A 12,685-nucleotide genomic window follows, 5' to 3' on the forward strand; every position below is an offset into this window, starting at 1 on the left:
CTCCTTGCATACTTTGAACGACTTTGGCAAAGGGCTATGGAGCTCCAAAGCTTGGTTCTTCATGAATTTGAGCTCTTCATTGCTTTGCCATGGATTCCAAATAACTCTCCTCAATCTTGGATAGTTTTGATGATCAAATTACTAACAAAAACACCAAAACTTACACAATTTGATTAGAAATGATTGCAAGGGTCCTTAACATGTTAATTGAGTTAAAAGGCAATAACTACTACTCAAAAGTGTTTAAAAGGATTAATTACAAGCTATGAAATAGCACTTTTTGAGTAGTAATCACTATGCAAACAAGTTATGACCCGAATGCTATGTGGTGTCGTATTTTCGACACTTATGTGCTAAAGTCTTCACCTATGCAAATTAGCTTGACTTGAATGCATAGTCAAGCTTTAATATTTAATTAAAACTAGAATAATACTTGGTATCTATGTAAATAAGTTATGGACCTGATGCTATACAGTGTTGTTGTGGACTCCGCATTATTTCACGATGCGTTTCCACTCGATTGGCGAGACTCGCTTTTGATTAAAGTGAAAAATTGATTTTTTATAAAAACTGATTTATTTTTAAAAAGGAAAACAAGTAAGAACAAAACCCCTAAAAAGACTCTTGATTTTTTCTTTTTTGGAAAAGTTGTCTACAAAAAACCTGAGTCTAGGTCTGGGGATCAGGTTACCTATCAGGAAGGTACCTCCAAAGAAGTAGCACCCCTCTATGCCCTAACAAGGTCTCTACTAGCTTAGTTAAGAGAAATAATTAATCAGTTGATTATGAATACCTAGATAAGTTAAGGTGATCTCAAAAACTTTACTAATTCTAACATGCCAAACAAGGATTCAAACCACTATCATAAAGAAACGATAATATGCATACCTAGATCTATAACTTAAATGCTATCATAAAACACCAAAGTTAGTTCAAGTATTATATTACTCAACATGCATTTTATCAAAGGAAATCAAATGAACATCAAGGCACCCAAAGTCAATATCAAACAAGGATATAGTTCTTAATGACATACATATTCATGAAACTTTAAAATGGGAAGATAGAGAGCATACCCGTGTAGCAAGAGTCATTGATTCTATAAAAATGAGGTTAATTCACCAATAATAATGATAAGATTAAAGAATAATAAATAAAAAATAACTAAACCTATATATATACACTTAGAATGGGAAGATAGAGAGCGTACCTGTGTAGCAAGCGTCAGTGATTCTATAAAAATGAGGTTAATTCACCAATAATAATGATAAGATTAAATATAATAAATAAATAAAAATAACTAAACCTATATATATACACTTAGCATGTCTCAAGTCAAGGAAAGTTCACAAGTATGATCAAAAGTGACTAAATGATCAAAAACCAAGGAAATATCATTTTTTTTTTTATAAATAAACACACAGAAAATATATAAGAAAAAGGGCGCTTAAGAGGCAACCCGAAACATAAAGGGAGTATACATGAGTCACCAAAAGGAAAGAACAAAAAAGGCAAACACTCACCAGCCCTCAACAAGAACCCAACCAATCAACAAAGTTAATTAAAGATAAGGGTCCTACATCTAAACAAGACTTAGCCTAAGATCAAAGATTACAAACAAACGAATTTATCATTCTTTGAATCAACAAATCCTCATTATAAAAAACTATAATGTTCTTTCCTTCCAAATCGTCCAAAATAAATAGAGAGGAGCTTCCAGCCAAGCCTTTTTACGCTTCTTGTCCACAAAGGAAGTAAGCCAACTTAAAAGAGTGTCTCTAACCATAAGCGGAAGGACCCAATTAACACCAAACAAAGTAAACACGAGTTCCCACAAAACCCTCACCTTAGAGCAATTAATAAGAATGTGATTTATCGTCTCCTCTTCAACATACCACAGGAAGTATCTGTTAGCTAAGTTCCATCCCCTCCTCTTGAGTTGATCTAGGGCTAGGACCTTCCCCCATGAAGCTTCCCAAACAAAAAAACTCAACTTAGTAGGAATACAAGGGCTCCAAATGATGCTCCAAGGAAACGGGACTGCACAGCTAGGATCAAGAGTATTATAAAGGGATTTAACAAAAAAAAATCTCATTCTTCGTCTCTTTCCATACCATCCTATTCTCCAAACCAACAACTAGTCTCTTTCCTTGAAGGGTCGAAAGGAGCTTCTCCACCGCCTCCACCTCCCAATCATTGAAAAATATAGAGAAACGGGGATTCCATCCCCCCTCTACCCCTAAAGAATCCCAACAATCCGCTACCCATGCATTTTTAGAATCTGCTAGGGCAAACAAAGAGGGAAAAGTCTCACAAAGGGTATTATTCCCACACCAAATTTCCTTCCAAAATTTTACCCTTCTGTCATCCCTTACAAAGAAAGTAATATTTTTAAGCAATAAGGAACCTTCCTTTCTAATTTCCTTCCAAACCCCACCCTATAGCCCTCCCTAACTTCACGGGTACTCCACCCTCCACCTTCTTCCCCAAACTTCCTACTAATTACAAGCTTCCATAAGGACTCCCTTTCAACTGCATAACGCCAACTCCACTTGCACAAAAGGGCCCTATTGAGAATAGAAAGATTTCTAACCCCCAATCCACCCTTCTTTTTATCTAAACAAACAATTACCCACTTTGCAAGATGGGGCCTCTTCTCCAAAGCTCCCTCACCCTAAAGAAAGTCCATTTGGATTTTCTCTAGTCTCAATTTAACAACTCTTGACATATGCATCAAGGACATGAGATAGATTAGCATGCTAACTAGAGTGCTTCGAATGAGAGTAATTCTCTCTCCCTTAGAAATGTATTGTATCTTCCACAAGGCTAGTATTTTCCACATCATCTCTTCCATACCATCCCAAACCACCATCGATTTGTGCGGAGCACCCAAAGGGAGCCCCAAATAAGTGGAAGGAAGAGTTCCGACATTGCAGCCAAGCTTCAAGGCCAACAACTCTACATTTTCTACTCTTCCCACCAACAAAATTTCACTCTTATCCAAATTGATACTCAACCCTGAAATGGCTTCAAACCACATTAACAACCAACTTAAAAAAACCATTTGCTCTTGGGAAGCCTCACAAAAAGCCAACGTATCATCAACAAATAGTAGGTGAGAAATTTTGAGCCCATTGCCACCCATTCCCCTTATCCTGCAGCCTGTTAGGAAACCCCCCCTTACTACTCTATTAATGAGACAACTTAAGGCCTATATTCCTATCACAAATAAGTAAGGGGAAAGAGGGTCCCCTTACCTTAACCCCCTAGTGCTTTGAAAAAAACCCGTTGGCGAGCCATTAATCAAAACTGAAAATGTAGCAGTGGATATACACCAACTAATCCAGCTAGCCCATTTCTCCCCAAAACCCATTTTTTGCATCACTATCAGCAGAAAATTCCAATTAATATGATTGTAAGCCTTCTCTAAGTCCAATTTACACATCATACCACTTTCATTCCTTTTCAACAAAGAATCTATGGCCGCATTAGCAATTAAAGTAGCATCGAGGATTTGCCTTCCTTCAACAAAGGCATTTTGGGTAGATGACACCATCTTTCCCACTACCTTCTTTAGCCTATTAGCTAGGACCTTTGCAAGCAACTTGTATAGTCCTCCCACCAAACTGATGGGTCTAAAATCACTCAAATCATCTACCTCACTTTTTTTGGGACTAAAACTAGGAACATGGTGTTCAGGCTTCTGATGAATTTTCCTTTTTAAAAAAGTCTTTGAAAAAAGCCATTAACTCATCTTTAACAAAATCCCAGCAGAACTGCCAAAAAGCGAGGGGAAACCCGTCTGGACCAGGCCCCTTGTCCCTATTCAGCTCTGAAAGGGCCAAGTACACCTCTTCCACAGAGAACATCTCTTCCAACCTGGTTGCCTCCTTAACCCCAATTCTTTCAAACTCCAAACTGTTCATACTAGAGTGCCAACCACCAAGGTCCGCTAACAGATTCCGATAGGCCTTAACCACACCCTTCTGAATTTCTTGATCTTCTAATAACCAGATGCCATGAATTTTAATCTTTTTTAAACAATTCCTCATTCTATTAGAATTTGCCATCCTATGAAAGAATCTCATGTTCTTATCACATTACTTCAACCATGTTTCTCTTGATTTTTGTCTCCACAAAATTTCTGCCATAAGCGCCCACTTTTTGAAATCCTCCATAGCCTCCTTTCTAGACTTTAACTCTTGCTCGTTTAAAACTCTTAATCGCTCTTGATAATCCCAAAAAGACACTCTGTCCAGAGCCAACCTCTTGTTCACCCCCACTTTTCCAAACACTTCCTTGTTCCAAATCTTCAAATTATTTTTTAAAGCCATTAATTTTTCTATCAAGATAAAACTATAGGACCCAATAAAGTTGAAACCTTGACACCAATCCTTTAGCATCTCCTTAAACCCCTCATCCTTCAACCACATATTCTCAAAATGAAAAGGAATTGGACCTCTCCTTACTCGACTCCCATTTAACAGAATTGGGAAATGATCAAACACCGACCTTGGGAGAGTACACTATGTCACCTCGCTAAAATGATTATCCCAATCCTTCGAAACCAGAAAGCGATCCAGTCTTGACCTAGATTGACCATTCAACTCTTCACTCCACGTAAAGGGCACCCCCTGAAGAGGCAAATCTCTTAAAGCCAACTTATCAATCACCTTTTAAAACCTTTTCATGGACCCAGACATTCTTCCTTCTCTACTATGCTCGCTTGGAAATCTGATCACATTAAAGTCCCCTCTAATACACCAAGGATCAGTCCACAACCCTTGAATGGCACCTAACTCTTCCCAAAACAATTCTCTGTTTCTTGTCAATGTAAGTCTGTAAATCCCCATAAAGATCCACAATAAGCCATTCTCGCAATTTTTAAAACGACACAAAATTGAAAAGAGACCCACCTCCATACCTATTAACTCCAAAACTCTATTATCCCAAATAACTACCTCCCCACCAACTGCCCCTTTTGCACTCACTACATCCTAACCTAAAAATCTTCCCACTCTAAGACTGTGCGCTACCTCCTAGGTCATGTCTTGAATTTTAGTCTCTTACGGACACACCAAATCCACTCTTTACGACTTGATTAGACCTTGATTATCTTCCTTTTATTTTTGTCATTAGCCCCTCTAACATTCCAAGATAAAATTTTTAACTTCATCTAATGGTTGAAAGTCTGGTCCCACATTCTCTAACCAAAGAGTTCTCATTTCTCGCACCATTATAATTAATGGACCACTCTAATTTTTTTAGTTCTCGATCAAACTTAATAGACCAAGTGGTTTCCTTCTTATTACTTTGCTCTCTTCTTCTCTTGGTCTTTATAAGCAAATTCAAAATTTCACCTTCAAACCCTTTAGTAGAAAAACCCAGAAACTTGTTGAACCTCGTCAAACAGCTGTCGTCCCATCGACAGCCTTTTCCCTCTAGATACTATAGCAACTCCTCAACCTCTCTCCCCACTCCTTCTCCAGCCTTAGTCTTCTCTCCCTCAGAGGCCATCTCCCCAATGTTGCCATCAGCCAAAATAATACTCAACGAGATTTGCTCATCTCCGTCATCTCTGGAGGCCAATCCACCGAAAGACCCCCCTTCAACACAACCCGACCAAACCTAGAAGAAGTAGAAGAAGAGAGCTCCCGAACCCCCACAGAGAAAGAAAGAGTTTCGACGTACTTGGAAGCTTCTTCACACAATGCTTCGTCAGTCATTGACACTCTTTCCACCACTTCAAGGGCCTTTAGTGACATCACAACCCTCGTCATCCTGACAAGAGGATTGTCGTCTCCGCTTGTGCCTCTGACCTTGCTAATCGAAAATTCAATTTATGCCCTAGAGAGAGGGAATAGAGGCTCTTCCCCAAATAAAACCCCTCCTCTTGTTACGTCAACACCTTCAAGCCCAAAGCCCACACTCGTCTCCCCCTCGCTGTAGTCTTTCAAACCAATTAGAGCGATAGGCTTAAAGACCCAACCCAAGCCCACCTGTAGCTCCTTTACTTGTCCATGGGCCTCCCTAAGGCCAATCTAGTAGGCCCACAAAAAAGCCACCGGACCCTAAACCAAGATCGCTTGGACTGTTTAAGGAAGGCTTCCTACCCCCTCTCCCAAGTCCAAAAGAAGTACCTACCCTACCCCTCACTTCAATCTCTACGATAGAGGCCTCAACAGGAAGGGTAGGTGCATTGCCTCTAACAGACGACACGTCCTGTACCCCTAGTTGCAAATTCAACTGCTCCACCTTTTTCCTTTGACTCCCACAGCAAGCAACGCGTGAAATTCCACCATCTTCTTCTCCTACCCTTGAACCGCCCTCCCCACAAATTCTTCCCTCCATCACCACTTGCGTGAAACAAGGTGGATACTCCCACCATAGATCAAAGAAATAGCACCCCGACCCCACAACAACATGAGAAGAGTTGGGTAAATCCATTTCCGCACGCTGCACTAGGATCCGAGCCCACTACAACTCAAACAAAGAAACAATATCTTCATCCACTGCAACAAAGCCTCCACACCCATCACCGATTCTTTTAAACACCTCATGACTCCAAAAATGAAGCGGGAACTCGACCACCTTTACCCAAGCCTCATTAGCAACGGAGTCCTTACAAAAGCATCTCACCTTTAAGTTCCATCTATCCAAAATAATAAAATTCTCCTTAATACTTTTTTTTTTGCCTCTAGTTAGAACACGCTCAGCCTCACTTGGCAACTCAAAATCAAACAGTAAGAGTCCTTTGCCTAACACAGCAACCCTCAAATTCCCCTTTAAAGCCCAATGTTGATACGCCCAACTTCTTACATATTCCAACTCAAGTAAAGGAGTTGAATTAATACCCCACTAGCCCACCAGACATTGTATCATCTGATCTAACCTTCCTTGCACTTCTCTTTCTTCTACCTTTAACCAAACTGAATCGCCTACTATTCCTGGGCTCGACTTAACAGCATCTGCATAGGACTTTATCCCTACCACCTTCTCCCTCTACAGAACCTTCGGGCCCCCCTTCACCCTCAACGGAACATCTAGAACTTTGGTTTCCTTTAAGCCTCTTATCGGGACCACTCCAAGGCCTCTCAACCTCTCGGCCAGAGAATTCCAATCAATAGACTGTCTCTTCCCTTCTAAAAAGATAACGTTGTATTTTTTTTTACTCAAGATCATGGACAGAGTAAAGAATGAACCTTCCTGTCTCATTTAAACGTCTCTCTAGCTTATACTTCCTACTCCCCTTCTCCCAGCCAATAACCCAACTTCAGTTATCAACCTCTCTACAACAGGCTTCTATTTCTTCCAGTAAACACCATAAACTAACCTCCTCGAATCTAATCCATGAAGAGACACCTCTGCTTCTATCCCAAATGCAGCCTTTCAGTTTCCCTTCCAAATCCTCAACCAAAATCTCAAAAGATTTGGACTCCACCACAAACCAACTTCTTCCACCCCTGGCAGCTCCATTTTCTTCCCGCGCTCCACTCGTCATATACCTTTTTGCATAATCTAATTACAACTGAAAAACCATGGGCATCCAATCTAGCCTGAGGACCTTATCCCTACCTAGCTCTATCAGAGCTACCTCAGCTTGCCAAGGAAATATTATTAAAAGGGTAGAATATCAGTTCACAAAATAAACTCCCAATAAATATTAAGAAAGGTTATCTCACCAAAATAAAAATTAGGTAACATCTTTAACATGTCTAGATAAACATCCAATAGGCCAAATTAATCAATTATATTCCAATCAATAACAAATTTATTCACAAAGGGGTTATTTCACAGAAAAAAAAGAAGTTAGCAAACGATTAGAATAGAAGACTGTACAAAATAAATCTAAAACAAATACCTAAAAGTTAAGTTTTATCAAGAAAAATTTTAGAGAACATCTTCTATACATCTAGTTTATCATCTAAGTAACCAAATTAATTAACCAACCCTCATTTAGTACTAGATTTCATGATGAATATAATAGGTCCAGAACAAAGCATCTTTTAAAGGTATTCAACAATTGATTTTTACAATTAACTTATAGATGTCCTAAAATCATATGAAAATTTAAACAACTATCCTTATGTGTTTATTTTATATTAAAAATAATCTTAGGAGATAACACATTCATAACATATTTAAAAATAAATAAACATATCTCAGCTCTAGAAGAGCACTCATGTAGTGGGTGCAAGAATAAAAAAATTATATCTTTTATTTCAAAATTATTTATTAATATTTTATATATAAAAAATTAAATATAAGGAGTCTAGATTAAAAAAAAATGTTCAAAGAAATTAAAGAGATCATTTAGTAATTTAATTTTGAAAAACAAGACTGAGTGTCAAAAACAAAGTGAAAATTGAACCTTCCGAAAAATTGATTTATATCTCCTGATTGGAAAACCATATTTGACCCAAGAAAGATTTTAAAATGAAGTTCAAGGAGTCTAGAATATCATTGAATAGTTAGAAAAATTTAAAGGGTTTCTAAGTTGTCAAATTCCAATTTACAAATGTAGAAGTATAGTGCACTATAATGAAAAATTCTAAACTAACTAAAACAAATTAAGATAAATCAAGACAAATTTCAAAATAAAAACTGCATCACCTAGAAGCCAATTTACCAAAAATATACGAAATAATCAAACTAAAAGAATGGGATCAAACCAAATCAAAGCATGAACTATAACACCAAGGATCGATTAAACTAATGATGAAAAATCATAATTGGAATTAAACTAATAGAACAAATTAAACTAAACTAAAACAAGAATTTTAAAAAAGAAAACTTACCTTCCACCGTGTAAGAGGGGTTGCTGTTAGAACGCTCTTAATCCTTCCAATCTGGTGCTTTATATGTTGCATGTTCTAAAAGAAAATCCCGAGACGTCCTAAAAGTGGCAGTTTGTTGTCATCTTCTTTGCAGGGTATGGTTAACCTCCAAATTCATCAAAACGTGTGGATGTCTTTCACAAAATCTCACTAACATTGCTGGTAGCATAGAGAATAGACCCAACAATCACAAACAAATCCCATTTCAGAGGGTTACTCTCTTCTGCTCTGTCACTTGCATGAACATATGAAAAGATGACAATAACAAGACTAACAATACAGATTGCTGCACCGGTTAATTTTTTTAAATCTGTACTTTGTCTTCAAGAAAAACCAGGTAAAAATTATGGCACACGGGATTGTTTTACAATCCCAGCAGCATGACACTTGTTACAGAAGTGTAATGGTACGCTTTTACCACAAGAAAATTGGTCTCCACATCCACCTATGCAAGAACTATGTGATAATACCATGTTGCCTTTAAAGCTTTCTTTTGGAGAATCATAGTGGTTCCATAGACAATTGCTAAGAGAACATAATTTAGAAAAGACTGAGAAGTTAGAGCACTGATTCCTCTTCTTGCGAGTTCAGAAGAAGCAAAGTCGGTGGAAGTGTTCAGAAGAGACAGAAGCTGCCCCAATCCAAGACCCCACCAAAGTCTTATTTGTCCAAAATTCCTTAGAACTCAACATCCTTTCTTTCCCTCCCAAAACCCACCGATCAAAAACAAAATGATAATTTGAAAAAAATCAAAACACCCCACGACACAAAATTCTCAAATACCTGTTTGTTGAAACCCCATTTTTATCCCAAACCTCTAATGGGTCTCCATGTTTCCTACCCATAAGAAGCAGCCCACTTGACAGAGTATCTTTTCAATATATCGATGATGGTTTTCAATGAACCAAAAAACAAAAACGTAAAAAAGAAAAGGTAGCAATGAGTCAATCAACAGCTGTGTGGAGTTCCCAAAATTCCGTCACTCTCCAGCAATCGTTGAATTGAACAATGAAAAAATTGACATAGTACTATTTTCTCTCATTTTTTCCAAAACCCTTCTCTTTTCCCATTGAAAAACCACAGATTGAACTAATCTGAGGGACTGTGAGGGTGGCCAAGGTTTAATCTCTTGAACATGAACTATATAATCAACCTTAACCAAAACACCTTTACGATTCTTCGTCATTAGCCCAAGAACCATGATTTCAGATATAGTACAAACACACTGATTATCTTCACTATGTAGCACCAATGCCTTCAATTATGATCAATCACAATGCCTCCAAAATCAAAATCCCCAAAGACCCAAAAAGGCATATTATAGAATCAGAAACAACACATAAGAATGTTCCAAATCTGAATGATTACTACTTCTTGTGGGCGTTGCCAACCCCAACCATCACACACAAAACCCAGATAGAACCAACCCCTAAAGAGCCAAAATCAAATCTAATCATAACCAATGGAAAACCAACCAAACCAAAGCTCAACTCCAGACCATTCAACAACCACTATAAAAACAACAAATCAGTTACCAAACTTGATAAGGCCAGTAGATTGCTGAGAGCTAAGATGGTAAATGTAGTAGAAAATGCCAGGGTCCACTACTGAGAGGTGAGAAATTATTATGTGGGTTTGATTGTAGGTCAAATGTGAAAAAAATGTCGGTTCCAAGAAGGAAACTCAAGGTGAAAGGTAGGTATTATCATTGTAATTCTAATAGGGAATTGACAAAAGAAGAGGAAAAGATCTAAACGTCCCTCCAACCCCCGGGACTGAATTCTCTTTTCAATTTTTTTCAAGGACTTTTGATGAGATGTGAATGCCGGAAGACCCATCATCTCATTCCTTCACCATTTTCTTTTTTAAATTTTATTTTTATTTTTTTTGCCTATGTAAATAAAATAAAATAAAATAAACATTTTAAAAAAAGAAATGAAATTAAAATAAAATGAATAAAATAAACATGAAGTAAATAAATAAATAAATAAATAAATAATAATAACTTGCCAAAAATTTATTCATTAAAAAAAAATTATTGAAACATTTCAAAAAATTAATTTACCGAAATAATAATAATAGTAATAATAAATAAATAAATGAAATAAAATAAAAATTACCTTACCAAAATTCAAGTTAAAATGAATATGTGTCTAAATTAACTAATTTGAAGTGCACCTACAATGCAACCAAGTGGACTAAGTTAAAGTGTAACTAACTAGATTGGAATGATCTGAAGTGTGACTAAGTGAGTTTGTGTAAAAGATGCCTAGGTGTACTTAAGTGGATTTAAGTGTGTCCAAATGGGCAAGGTGTGTCTGAATGAGTTAGGATCCGTCTATGTGACCTAAACTAGGCGTGAAGAGTAACCAAGTTCATAGTGAGGGTCCTGATGAGCCCTTTTACAAAAGGGTCTTCGAAGATGGCTTAGAAAAAGTTGTATGAGTATCAATGGGTTACCAAGGAACGATCACAAGGAAAAGGGAAACACAGGGTAGAAACTAGCATTACATGTGCTAAGAGAACAAAATGGAGGGTCTACAAAGATGCCCCTCTTCGGTAAAGATCATGAGTGGAAACACGAGTAATGAGTGGAACAAAATGAATTATACTGAAGAACTAAGAAAGACCAAAAATTTTGTTTTAGCACATGAAACAATAAACTCCAAGATAAACCAAATACAAAGGAAGAAATACCTTAAATACGAGGTTTATAGGAAATCCAAGCAATGAACTAACAGACATGACGAATATGATGAAACAATGAGAACAAAGAGTGAAAACTAACATCTTCGAATACCATGAAACTATGCCTCTGAATGCCAAGAATGGGAAAATGATGGCTCTGAACGCATATGCAAATGGTGGCTCTAAACACCTATGAGAACGATGACTCTAAACGCATATGAAAATGGTGGCTCTGAATGCCTATGAGAGTGATGGCTTTGAACTCCTATGCAAATGGTGGCTCTATTCGCCTATGCAAATGATGGCTTTGAACGCCTATGAGAATGATGGCTTTGAACGCCTATGAAAATGGTGGCTCTGAACTCATATGAGAGTGATGACTTTGAATGCCTATGAAAATGGTGGCTCAAAATGCCTATGCAAATGGTGGCTCTGAATGCCTACGCAAGTGGTGGTTCTGAACGCCTATGAAAATGGTGGCTCTGAATGCCTATGTAAATGGTGACTTTGAATGCCTATGAAAATGGTGGCTCTGAACGCCTATGTAAGTTGTGGCTCTGAATGCCTATGCAAGTGGTGATGGCTCTGAACGCCTATAGGAGTGATGGCTTTGAACGACTATGCAAATGGTGGCTCTGAATGCCTATGCAAATGGTGGCTTTGAGTGCCTATGAAAATCATGGCTCTGAACGCCTATGCAAATGGTGGCTTTGAACGCCTATGGAAGTAGTGGCTCTAAAACGCCTATGCAAATGGTGGTTTTGAATGCCCATGAAAATGGTGGCTCTGAACGCCTATGGGAGTGGTGGCTCTGAACGCCTATGTAAGGGATGGCTCTGAATGCCTATGCAAGTGGTGGCTCTGAACGCCTATGTGAGTGATGGATCTGAACACCTATGCAAATGGTGGCTTTGAACGCCTATGAAAATGGTGGCTCTGAACGCTTATGGGAATGGTGGCTATGAACTCCTATGCAAGTGGTGGCTCTGAATGCCTATGCAAATGGTGGCTCTGAATAACTATGCAAATGGTGGCTCTAAATGCCTATACAAATGGTGGCTCTAAACACCTATGGAAATGGTGGCTTTGAACGTCTATGTAAATGGTGGCTCTGAATGCCTATGGAAACGATGAGAGAAAAAATGCCCCAGTGTGGCATG

General features: G+C 38.0%; 1 pseudogene; it reads right to left on the reverse strand.

The window, feature by feature from the left end:
- Positions 1-8,974: 8,974 nt before the first annotated feature.
- Positions 8,975-9,529, reverse strand: LOC100258400 (uncharacterized; annotated as a pseudogene).
- Between the last annotated feature and the right edge of the window lie 3,156 nt (positions 9,530-12,685).

The sequence above is a fragment of the Vitis vinifera genome, chromosome 11 (genome assembly GCF_030704535.1).
Source record: "Vitis vinifera cultivar Pinot Noir 40024 chromosome 11, ASM3070453v1".
Classification (NCBI taxonomy): Eukaryota; Viridiplantae; Streptophyta; class Magnoliopsida; order Vitales; family Vitaceae; genus Vitis; species Vitis vinifera.